The sequence below is a fragment of the Aythya ferina genome (assembly GCF_964211825.1).
Source record: "Aythya ferina genome assembly, chromosome: 12".
Taxonomy (NCBI): Eukaryota; Metazoa; Chordata; class Aves; order Anseriformes; family Anatidae; genus Aythya; species Aythya ferina.
In genome coordinates, this window is record NC_140308.1 from 21,411,414 (window position 1) to 21,423,634 (window position 12,221).

The 12,221-nt window shown below is 40.3% G+C and overlaps 1 pseudogene across 1 annotated transcript in view; it reads right to left on the bottom strand.

The window, feature by feature from the left end:
- LOC311443145 (neural-cadherin-like) overlaps nucleotides 1–12,221 on the bottom strand; it is a 64,269-nt pseudogene that overhangs the window by 35,030 nt on the left and 17,018 nt on the right. Inside the window, exons 4-9 of the transcript XR_014698936.1 lie at nucleotides 11,923–12,127; nucleotides 9,590–9,701; nucleotides 7,722–7,971; nucleotides 4,732–4,874; nucleotides 3,220–3,392; nucleotides 2,163–2,331 (exon numbers count right to left, since the gene is read on the bottom strand). The product of XR_014698936.1 is annotated as a neural-cadherin-like (transcript). The remainder of the gene's footprint in view (nucleotides 1–2,162; nucleotides 2,332–3,219; nucleotides 3,393–4,731; nucleotides 4,875–7,721; nucleotides 7,972–9,589; nucleotides 9,702–11,922; nucleotides 12,128–12,221) is intronic.

Consider the following 12,221-nt stretch of genomic DNA (forward strand, 5'->3'; position numbering starts at 1 on the left):
AGCAGCCAGTTTCTTGAGGAGAATGCTGTGGGAAACAGTGTCAAAAGCCTTGCTGAAGTCAAGGTAGACCACATCCACAGCCTTTCCCTCATCCACCCAGCGCGTCACTTTGTCATAGAAGGAGATCAGGTTCGTCAAGCAGGACCTGCCTTTCATAAACCCATGCTGACTGGGCCTGATCGCCTGATTGCCCTGCAAGTGCTGCGTGATGACTCTCAAGATAATCTGCTCCATGAGCTTCCCTGGTACTGAGGTCAAACTGACAGGCCTGTAGTTTCCCGGGTCTGCCCTCCGGCCCTTCTTGTAGATGGGCGTCACGTTTGCTAGCCGCCAGTCAACTGGGACCTCCCCCGATAGCCAGGACTGCTGATAAATGAGGGATAGTGGCTTGGCCAGCTCCTCTGCCAGTTCTCTCAGTACCCTTGGGTAGATCCCATCTGGCCCCATCGACTTGCACACATCCAAGTGCCGTAGCAGGTCACCAACCAGTTCTTCGTGGATGGTGAGGGCCACATCCTGCTCCCCATCCCCTTCCACCAGCTCAGGGTACTGGGTATCCAGAGAACAACTGCTCTTGCCACTAAAGACTGAGGCAAAGAAGGCATTGAGCACCTCAGCCTTTTCCTCATCTCTTGTAACTAAGTTTCCCCTCGCATCCAGTAAAGGATGGAGATTCTCCTTAGTCCTCCTTTTTGTGTTGATGTATTTATAGAAACGTTTTTTGTTATCTTTAACGGCAGTAGCCAGATTGAGCTCCAGATGAGCTTTGGCCTTTCTAATTTTGTCCCTGCACAGCCTCGCTACATCCTTATAGTCCTCCCTAGTGGCCTGCCCACTTTTCCAAAGATTATAAACCCTCTTTTTCCTCCTAAGATCAAGCCACAATTCTCTGTTGAGCCAGGCTGGTCTTCTTCCCCGCCAGCTCGTCTTTGGGCACGTGGGGACAGACCGTTCCTGCACCATTAAGATTTCCCTCTTGAAGAGCGCCCAGCCTTCCTGGACCCCTCTGCCCTTCAGAACCGCCTCCCAAGGGACTCCACCAACTAGTGTCCTGAGCAGCTCAAAGTCAGCCCTCCGAAAGTCCAATACAGAGGTTTTACTGGTCCCCTTCCTGGCCTCGCCAAGAATAGTGAACTCCACCATTTCGTGGTCACTCTGCCCAGGACAGCTCCCGACAATCACATCCTCCACCAGTCCTTCTCTGTTTGTGAAGAGAAGGTCTAGCGGGGCGCCACCCCTGATAGGTTCACTAACCAGCTGAGTCAGGAAGCTATCTTCCACGCTCTCCAGAAACCTCCTAGACTGCTTTCTCTGGGCTGTGTTGTGCTTCCAGGATATGTCAGGGAAGTTGAAGTCCCCCACGAGAACAAGCGCCAACGATTTCACAACTTCTGTCAGCTGCGTGTAGAACTCCTCATCCGTCTCCTCATCCTGGTTCGGCGGTCTATAACAGACCCCGACCAGGACACTAGCCTTGTTGGCCCCGCCGATCCTAACCCAAAGGGACTCAACCTTGTCATTCCCAGCCTTGAGTTCTACAACATCGAAAGACTCTCTAATATAGAGAGCCACACCACCATCCCTTCTGTGCTGCCTGTCCCTTCTGAAGAGCTTATAGCCAGGCATTGCAGCACTCCAGTCATGAGAGTGGTCCCACCATGTCTCTGTGATGGCAACCAAGTTGTAGCCTGCCTGCTGCACGATGGCTTCCAGCTCCTCCTGTTTGTTACCCATGCTGCGTGCATTGGTGTAGATGCACTTCAGCTGGGCCTTATCCCCCGGCCTTGCTATTGTTCCCCCTGGCACAGCTCCAACAATCCTTGCTTCAGCCCAGTCCCCCTTCTTACCTAGTTTAAAGCCCTCTCAACAAGCCCTGCCAGCTCCTGGCCCAGGATCCTTTTTCCCCTAAAAGATAGGGACCCGTCTGAGGCCATCAGGCCAGGTGCTGAGTAAAGTGCCCCATGATCGAAAAAAACAAGATTTCTGCGTTGGCACCAGCCCCGGAGCCATGTGTTTAACAGGTGGGCTTTCCGTGTCCTCTCTGTACCCCTCCCTGCCACCGTAGGGATGGATGAAAACACCACCTGCACTCCCGCTCCATCCACTAACCGACCCAGCCCCCTAAAGTCTTGTTTGATAACGAGTTATGATATTCCATTTACCTGTGTCAGGATGAATACTAAATGCTGGTAGGATACCATCTCTGTGCATCAAGCCATATTTCACTATACCATTGGCTCCTTCATCAGCATCAGTGGCTTCAACTTGCAGTACAACTGTCTCTGAAGGCTGGTTTTCCAATACGGAAGCATGTTCCCGATAATACTGACACTGAGAGGGGATACAAACAAAACCAAAAACAATCAAGCATGTAACTTGCCATATGATTTAATAATACATTAGAGGGAAAAAAAAGAAAAAAGAAAAAAAAAAACACTATTTAGCCACACTGCCATTCAGATATGCTGATGTTTTTATCTGTATCATGATTAACTTAAGCACTTTACTTGCTATTTTGTGGTTATATGAAAACTATGCAACTCCAACTGATTAAAATATTTGGACATATACCAGCTTTCTATTCAAAGTAAGTTTGTCAAGAACAGATTAATGATAATTTGCAAGACTTAATTAAGCAGTCATGGACTTTTTAAAACGTGCAACATTATTCATCAACATATTAGCCATTAGCATCAAACTTGAAATTTTTTGACAACAGAATGTTAAATACAAGTGAACATTCTGAAAACACATTCAAGCATTTATTTTTACAGTACTTTACAATTCAAGATAAAATACCTTCAATCTTTTCTTTCATCAATTCCAGACTTATCATCATCACAAGAAGACAATGAAATTTAGGGAGGTGTTTTGGAACACTTTGGAACAAGTCCACTGGATAGATACACCTATTGATCCCTCCTCATGCGTCATAATGAAACACCAAAAGTTATTCACCCAACCTAATCTTTTCTAAAATGACAGATGAGCTGGGGTTCAGGAAAAAGTCTGCTTACAGGAGCTGCTCTGCCACAAGAGAACAAACCATATAAGGCTCAGGAGAGGGACGGGAAAGATGGAGAAGACAGTGGTATCAAGAGGAGAAAAAGAAAGTGGATCATGTCTTGAATAACTTATCTGCTGCACCACTTGCAGTGGCAACAGTCTTAAACATGCACCACACAGTCTAATGTATATCATCTAGCCTCATGTATTCACCTTCTGAAAGACACGTTTGTTGTTGTTGACATCATCAATTTTCACAATAACCTGAGCAGTACTTGTAAGAAAACAGGTCCCTCCGGAGGCATTATCATCAGTAGCTATGACATTAAGTATGTACTCTGTCCCATGCAACTTTGGAAATGGACTTGAATGAAGTCTAACTAGCCCTGAAAAACAACAGGTTTTAGCTTTTCTTATTTTTTAGTACATTAACCAATTACTGTTATTCTTCCAACCTTTCTAACTATTCACAAGACTGCTACATTTTAATTATTATGGTATTTTCTACTGCAGTCTGATAATAAAATGAAGACAGCACAACAGGTCTGCACATATGACTACACAGCTGAAAGAGACAACAGCTACAGCTCAGCTGACCTGCACATTATCTTCATCTGCTGCAGAAGATAACAAAAATAAAAATAAAAATCCAGAAACATTGTGGCAAACTTCTGTTTAACCTGTTTCAGCCCTACCAGGGAGCATGGGTACATTCCTTTATTATTGCAATGAAGTCTGTCTCCTTTGTGCTGCAGTCTTTCGTGTTAGCTCAACTGAAATTAGCAAAAGTTTTCCTTCCTGCAACACAATCACCACAGCATTAGGCTGTTTAGACATACCCTCAGAAACATGCATTTTGCTACTCTTCCAAGTCTGAGACCATGTAGAAAGAAGCTGTCATTCATCCACTTCATCATCCATCAGTCACCACCTCACTTATTCATCAGGGATAACAGCAATTGTCATTACAACAGAGTATTGTCACAGCATCAATGTCACTCAATTTGCTTGCAGATGTACTGTTTTAGCTGCTTCACTTATTCTTGACATATTTCCACTTCTTGCCATTTCTGTGACAAGGGAGTAAAGACTATTCTTCTGATATCATTTGTGAAATTAAACTGCTGCAAGTCACTACATAAACTTTTATTGGCTTACAAAAGCAACAAAAGCCAAAAAATGTTTTGAAAAAAAAAAAGTTAATTTTTCTGAATTAAGCTTGGTAGACTATAAAAATTAATTGCTAAAAGGTTTAAGTTTACTTATACACAGTCATCTATATAAAAAACAATGGATCATAACATAAGAGATGGTATCCAATCAACATTCGTCTCTTAAGTTACCCATTATTAATAACAATGCTCTCTATTAAATTACTGACTGAATTTTTGTCTGAATTATTATTATATATTCATAATTTGTCTGAATTATTATTTTGTCTGAATTATTGTCTGAAATCAGACAATAAATAAACAAAATAAACAAATAAGAGTTGTCAATTATACAGGGGTTTTAGGAAAATGATACAATTTTTTAATGTTATGAGAGAGTCTAGAACACTTGCACCTTTCTCCTGCATTTTTTTATTACATTAGCACTAGCTCCAAAAATTGTATATGCTATTCAGTTTTTATAAATGTTGTCTAATAAAAAACAATCTTAATGTGCATCACAACAGAATCAACATTATGGCTCTGTAGCAGCAAAGAGCTAATACAGTATTACCTTTCTTAGGATCAATAACAAAATTTCCTTTTTGACTCCCAGATAGAATATCATAGTTCACACCATCTCCATCAGGGTCAACAGCATTAACTGTAGCAACCAGTGTATTTGGGCCTGCATCTTCAGAAACAAAACTCCTGTAACTGTTAAATGAAATTATGACAACATACTTACAAATTTAGACAGAAAACAATATATACATAGAGGAATATTTTACAACTGATTTTACTGATTACCTATACAAAGGGTACTGCAGAGATCTGTAATTTATTAATGCAATTACACTGTTAAGATGCTACTTCATAAACCAAGGAAATTATAGTATAGATGACTTATCCAACCATCTTTCTGTTGCTCCCTCCCATAAATTTCCACTGTAAACTTTCAGCAGTGTTGATGCTTTCAAGCTGATCTTCATGACAACAATTACACTGAATGTAGAATTCTTTTTTTTTTCAATTTACAAGATTCACAGAATTAAAGTAAACATTTAAAAACATTGTTTGTTATAATGTACTTTCTGACACAAGTTGTCAAATGCTTTCAGTGTACTCTTTGCACCAGCATGACTAAGATGAGAATCAGATCCAGAGGATATGTGCGTAACTCCAGTTTTACAAAAAATCTCTTCTCAGGACCAGACACATCACTGACACTGTAAGCTCTTAAGCGGCATTATCAGCCTAAGCTTAATGCTCTCAGGAGTAGAAATTCCTCTGCCTTAGTAAAGTCCCAAATATTTATTATTTTATCTGACTAGATCAGGCATAGGCCAGGCTAAGCATATTACAGTAGTAGATATGCCAAACCTCAGCCATAGCAAGGAATTACAGCTGGCTCTATCCAACAATACACATGGGTATCACTGGGCTCAGAGTACCTCAGTCTGCTCATGGGCCCACTTTTCATATTTCATTGCAAATACAACCCCAGTGACTGCAGCTGTTACATGAAGTCAATTACTATCACACCTCATTGTCATTATGCTGAGAAATGCATAAATATCAAAGCAAAAGAACATAGGTGCAGAGAAAATCTCTCCCTTAGCTTTTGCTGTCTAGATATCCATTTTCACCAAAACCTTTGTAGTGACAGCTTTTTTTTTTCTCCCTCAATTTAATATGCAATGAAGTAGGAGAAGTAGATTATTCTGGTTTAGCTCAGTCACAAACCTCAGGACACTGTTTTAACTCTGAATCTGGAATGCAAATGAACAGCAGTTCTGATAATTGTGAACATGAAATTTAGGGACAGAGGAGCTCAAGTCATCAGAAGAGGTTTCTTAAAAAGCAGAAAGTGGAAACCGACAAAATGAAAGAGCGATAGTCTTAGGCATTTCATAATTGAGACACAGGATAACTGATGAAAAAAAGCTCATGGCAAGGAATCTAGAGTTTATACCGGACTATAAATCTATTTAAACAAAGGATTAGAAGGACGTCATCATCATCTGGATTTGTATTAGCCTTGCAAATTAGTCTCTCAACAGGGGCCAATTTATGGGTGTTCATGATGATTTATCTCACAGAAAACTTCATCTAAGTTATGTTTGAAATTTATCTTTTGAAATTTTTTTCATTACCTGAAAGATAAAGTAAAATTAAATCCTGGTTAACATGGTTAAGCAAACACTTGAAACAATTTGAACTGCAAGAGCTGAATTAACTTCCAACACCCATCTATATAGATATAACTTGTACTGCATAGGGAACAGAAAAGGTTCTTATTTATGTTTGGCAATTTAAAATAATATTAATTTTAATCATGTTCTTCAGTAGGCTTTAAATATGAGCTGGTGGGTTTTTGTTTGTTTGCTTTGTTTGTTTAACTATGAACTCTGCTTCCAATATGTTATGGAGATGTTTACAGCATCTTTATGCTATCTCTCATTTCTGATTAAAAAATCGGGAATAGATACAGGACTTGGCATTCAATCACCTTGAATATTAATACAAATGAATAAATGAAAAGTAGGCATCATCTGAAGAGTGATAAACTTAATCTGTTTTAGTATTTGAAAATATTTGGATATCCACTAACTATTTACAAAAGATCATTTTTTTCTAAGCCGTATCTCCTAAGCAACATTTAGGAACAAAAGGAAGACATAAGATTTTGAAGCCCGAGGTTACTTTTACATAAAATGACTGTCAGCTTTGACATTTTGTTCAACTAAATCACACTGTTGAAATCTCTTCCAAGGTTTTGTTCTGAGCCTTTCTACTCTAGAAGGCCAATGCAGAAGTTCACAATGAATTTCATTACTAAGATAACAACCTGAATGCAAATTTACAGCGTTTCTGGCATTGCTTCAGATACCTCTGGGTCCCAAATACAGAATAAAAATCATTACTGAGGTTTACGGAAAAAAAAAGGAAACAAAATATCATTTAACAATAGTCTATTGTATCTCCCATAGAGTAGCAGGAATAGTGGCTTCCCACTGCTAACCTTCCCAAGCATCCACACGGTGAATAGCAATGTAAGCCATCCATCTGATGTGCAGGAAAAAACTACTTAAAACACAGCAAAAACTGGAATATACTGTTTACATATTTATGTATTTAAACTGACAAGATCTTCCAATCAAACATCTTGACTTTAGCAAAGTAAGTGAATGGAAGATCATTAATTGGTAGGCTACTAATGGAATTTCATTTCTAATTAATCTAAGATTAATTGGAAGAACATATTGGAAAAACAGAAACACAAGATCTGCCAAAAGAGACTGTCTATATACCACCCCTTTCTATGCGCAATTTCAATGTCTAAACCTTACAATTAACCAAATTTAAAGCCTTAAAAAAAAAAAAAACTGTTAGTAACAAGATCTCAGAGCCAAAAGATCATCCTGCTTTAGTCAGACTAACTGAAATTTGATTGAACACAAACCAGTTAGCCGCCTATAATGATCAGCCTTCTGACCAGGATAAAAAACGCAACAGTAAAAGACAGTAAAAGATAACAGAATTTTAAGAATATGCATTTACATTGTCTGGGAAAACTCAAGTGCTTCATCATTTACATTTGAAATATGAATCCTAACAGTTGCTGTCCCAGTCTTCATCTCTTCCCCTTTATCCACAGCCATAATTGTGAACTCATACAGATGGTTAGGTCGCTCATAGTCCAATTTTGTTGCGGGAAATATAGTACCATGAGAAGTAATAGTAAAGTCTGGACTCAAAGAGTAATACAGTATTTCGGCATTCTCTTTTGAATCACAGTCAGTGGCTGTCACTGTTAAAAGAGAAGATAAAAACACTGCATAGATCAAAGTCTATAAATTGGAACATTAAGTGCTTTAACAAAAGAATTAGTGCATAGCATAAAACTGTAATAGTATTTCTCTTGGCATATAGTGCTTGAAATAATTTATAAAACAGGTGAAGTCCTGTTACCTCAAAATCATATGAAGATTTGTTTACTTCAGTTCTCATCCTCCAAAATTATATTATATTTACAATATAATATATATAATTATATATAATTATTATATAATTAAAATTATATAATAAATAAATATATATATATATTATATGGCCGAGGCAATAGTAAGTAATTATGACTTTTGACACCGTCTTCCACAGCATTCTCCTCAAGAAACTGGCTGCTCTTGGCTTGGACTGGCGCACGCTTCGTTGGGTTAGAAACTGGCTGGATAGCCGGGCCCAAAGAGTCGTGGTGAATGGAGTCAAGTCCAGTTGGAGGGCAGTCACTAGTGGCGTCCCCCAGGGCTGGGTGCTGGGGCCGGTCCTCTTTAATATCTTCATCGATGATCTGGACGAGGGCATTGAGTGCACCCTCAGTAAGTTTGCAGATGACACCAAGCTATGCGCGTGTGTCGATCTGCTCGAGGGTAGGAAAGCTCTGCAGGAGGATCTGGATAGGCTGGACCGATGGGCTGAGGTCAACTGCATGAAGTTTAACAAGGCCAAGTGCCGGGTCCTGCATCTTGGGCGCAATAACCCCCAGCAGAGCTACAGGCTGGGAGAGGAATGGTCGGAGAGCTGCCAGGCAGAGAAGGACCTGGGTGTGATGATGGAGAGTTGGCTGAATATGAGCCAGCAGTGTGCTCAGGTGGCCAAGAAGGCCAACGGCATCCTGGCTTGTATCAGAAACAGTGTGACCAGCAGGGCTAGGGAGGTGATCATCCCCCTGTACTCGGCTCTGGTGAGGCCGCAACTCGAGTACTGTGTTCAGTTTTGGGCCCCTCGCTACAAGAAGGACATTGAGGTGCTTGAGCGGGTGCAGAGAAGGGCGACAAAGCTGGTGAGGGGCCTGGAGAACAAGTCCTACGAGGAGCGGCTGAGGGAGCTGGGCTTGTTCAGCCTGGAGAAGAGGAGGCTCAGGGACGACCTTATCGCTCTCTATAGGTACCTCAAGGGAGGCTGTAGCGAGGTGGGGGTTGGCCTGTTCTCCCACGTGCCTGGTGACAGGACGAAGGGGAATGGGCTTAAGTTGAGCCAGGGGAGTTTTAGGTTAGATGTTAGGAAGAACTTCTTTACTGAAAGGGTTGTGAGGCATTGGAACAGGCTGCCCAGGGAAGTGGTGGAGTCACCATCCCTGGAAGTCTTCAAAAGACGTTTAGATGTAGAGCTTAGGGATATGGTTTAGTTGGGACTGTTAGCGTTAGGTAGAGATTGGACTCGATGATCTTGAGGTCTCTTCCAACCTAGAAATTCTGTGATTCTGTGATTCTGTGATATGACCCAATTCTACAAGATGCCAATTGCCTTCAGAGAGTTGTGGCTACCCCTTCTTGGGGCAGGATTTTGCCTTCTTAATTGAAATCTGATTAGTGGGGAGAGATTTGTTACTCCTGAAGAGTATAACAAATGGTTTTAAAAGTACCAACCTTGTAGAAGTGCAGTTGTCATAGTAACTGTTTCAGGAACACTAACTTTGCTGTAGATCGACTGATGAAATTCTGGGGAACAATCATTCACATCTGTGATTACAACTGAAACCTGAACAGAAATCAAGAGAGTGTTAAGTGGCATCAAAGTGAATCAAGGCAATGACTTCATTGCTCTAGAAATAGTGAATAGAAGAATTTGTAAAACAAAACAAAACAAAACAAAACAAAACATTATTGTTGAGGTCTTTGGAAGCTGTAGCATGTAGGAAAAAAAAACAAAAAAAACTTAGGTTGTTCTTTTCCTGCTGAGAATTGCTTAAATATTAAATTCCAAAACATGTGGAATTGTCAGGCTACATACATCAACATTTACTATTTTTCTTTCACCTCCTTTGATTATTTCCTATGATTAATTTAAAGAGAAATGGACTGTCTGCTTTCAAAGCATTCTTTTGCCATTATCTTATCTTCCCACACTTCTGTTATTTTTCATACTAAAAATTCTACTGCCAAGCATATCACTTTCTAGCAGTACAAATCTCCAAGACAAAGTTCGGAATTCAATTGCAGCAGTGTAAATCAGTGTCCTGGTTTCAGTTAGAACAGAAGTTTCAGATAGAACAGAATTAATTTTCTTCCTAGTAGCTGGTGGAATGCTGTGTTTTGGCTTAGGATGAGAAGAGTGCTGATAACACCCCGATGTTTTGATTGTTGCAGAGCAGTGCTTATACCAAGCCAAGGACATCTCAGCCTTTTGCTCTGTCCTGCCAACAGGCAGGCTGGGGGTGCAGTAAGAGCTGGGAGGGGACAGACCCAGGACAGGTGACCCAAACTAGCCAAAGGGGTATTCCATACCATCTGACGTCATGCTAAACAATATATAGGGGTGGCTAGCCGGGGGGAGGGGGCCGGACTGCTCAGTTAGGCTGGGCATCGGTCAGCGGGTGGTGAGCAATTGCATTGTGCATCACTTGTTTGTACATATTATTATTATTATTTTCCTATTATCACCATTGTATTATTATTATTATTATTATTATTATTGTTATTATTACTTTTGTTATTATTATTTTCCTGTCTTATTAAACTGTCTTTATCTCAACTCACGGGCTTCACTTTCCATTTCTCTCCCCCGTCCCAGAGAGGGAGGGGGAGGGGGAGTGAACGGCTGCGTGGTGTTTAGCTGCCGGCCAGGTTAAACCACGACAATCAGAAGTAGATAAAAGTATCTGTTCATGTTAAGACAAGTAAGAAATACAACTCTGCTTCTAACACCATTAAAAATGTTTTCTTATTTCTGTGTCAAATGAGAGCCCACTGTTGCACCGTTGACAATCCAAGCACTAAGGAGTGTGTTAAATTAGCCTTTACAGCAGTTCATACTGCCACAGTTCATGCTGAAGTCTGAAGCTGGCTCACAATGCAATAGGTAGCCTTATACTCACTCTACTCTTACTTATGTTAGTACAAAATGAAAGTTGCCCTCTCATGACTGCTGAAGTTCTATTGGTGTAAAGCATATAAAACTACATTTAGGCCAAATGTATTTATACAATCATCTTAGAATCCTCTTTCAAGTCTTATTCTGTCATTCTTCATCTTGTGGTACCTAAAAGGGACAACAGAAATTATCAATCTCTGGTGTGCTACAGCCACTGTTTTTAACACTGTTGTACTCTGTCCTCTCACCTGTTCCTCTACCTCCCATTCCTTCTACCGCGTACATCTTATTTCCCACAGCAGGAACAAACTGTTATATTACATGCATTTCCAAGCTTGGCAAATCTTTGAATTCACACAACTGTAATAGCTGTATTTAGAAATATTTTCTCCTGTCAAACAGCTTTCTAAAATACCATGAACTATCATCTTTCAACACCTATGACTTACTACCTCCTGTCTTTACAAGTTCAGTTTGTGTTCTTGAAACAAAACTAGCAATTGTCTTTGTGGTTTCTGTTTTGCCTTTGTTTTAAATTGGAGTAATCACAAATATGCATCATTTATGAAGGCTGAGAGTAAAACAAAACCGCATGTTAGCCATGGCTGCATCTACTCCCATCTTTTTGGATAAAGACGTTGGCCCTATGATGGGATGGTATTATCGATCCCTAAGCAACAGCTTTTTCAGGATTAGCAAAAATGAGCTCTACCCAATAGTACCTGAACCAGCCCTCCTAGTCTATAGAGTTAAAAAAGACTTTTAAAATTAACAACAGAATATATAGCATGAGCTGGAGAAATGACAGCTCCTCATGAATCTGTGCAGATATTTGTGAAGACTCAAGAAAAATGCAAATACATACCGAATGGCAGAAGTGAACACCTACCTCAGCTGCGCTACTGAGCTGTTCCTCGTTTTCCTCTGCTCTGACCAACAGAAGATACTGGTGTTGGTCACTCTCATAATCCACATTCCGAGTTAAGCTGATATCCCCTGTTGACTGACCAATGCTGAACAGACCACTCGGATTAGTTAGCAAACTGTAGTTCAGGGATTTGTTTTGATATGATATAGCAGTGACTCGAAGAAAGCTGCATAAAAATTAAGTAATATAAAAAAAAAGGTCTCAAGCATGTAATACAACATAATAAAAAATAAGGCAAAAAATGCTACACAACAGAGCTG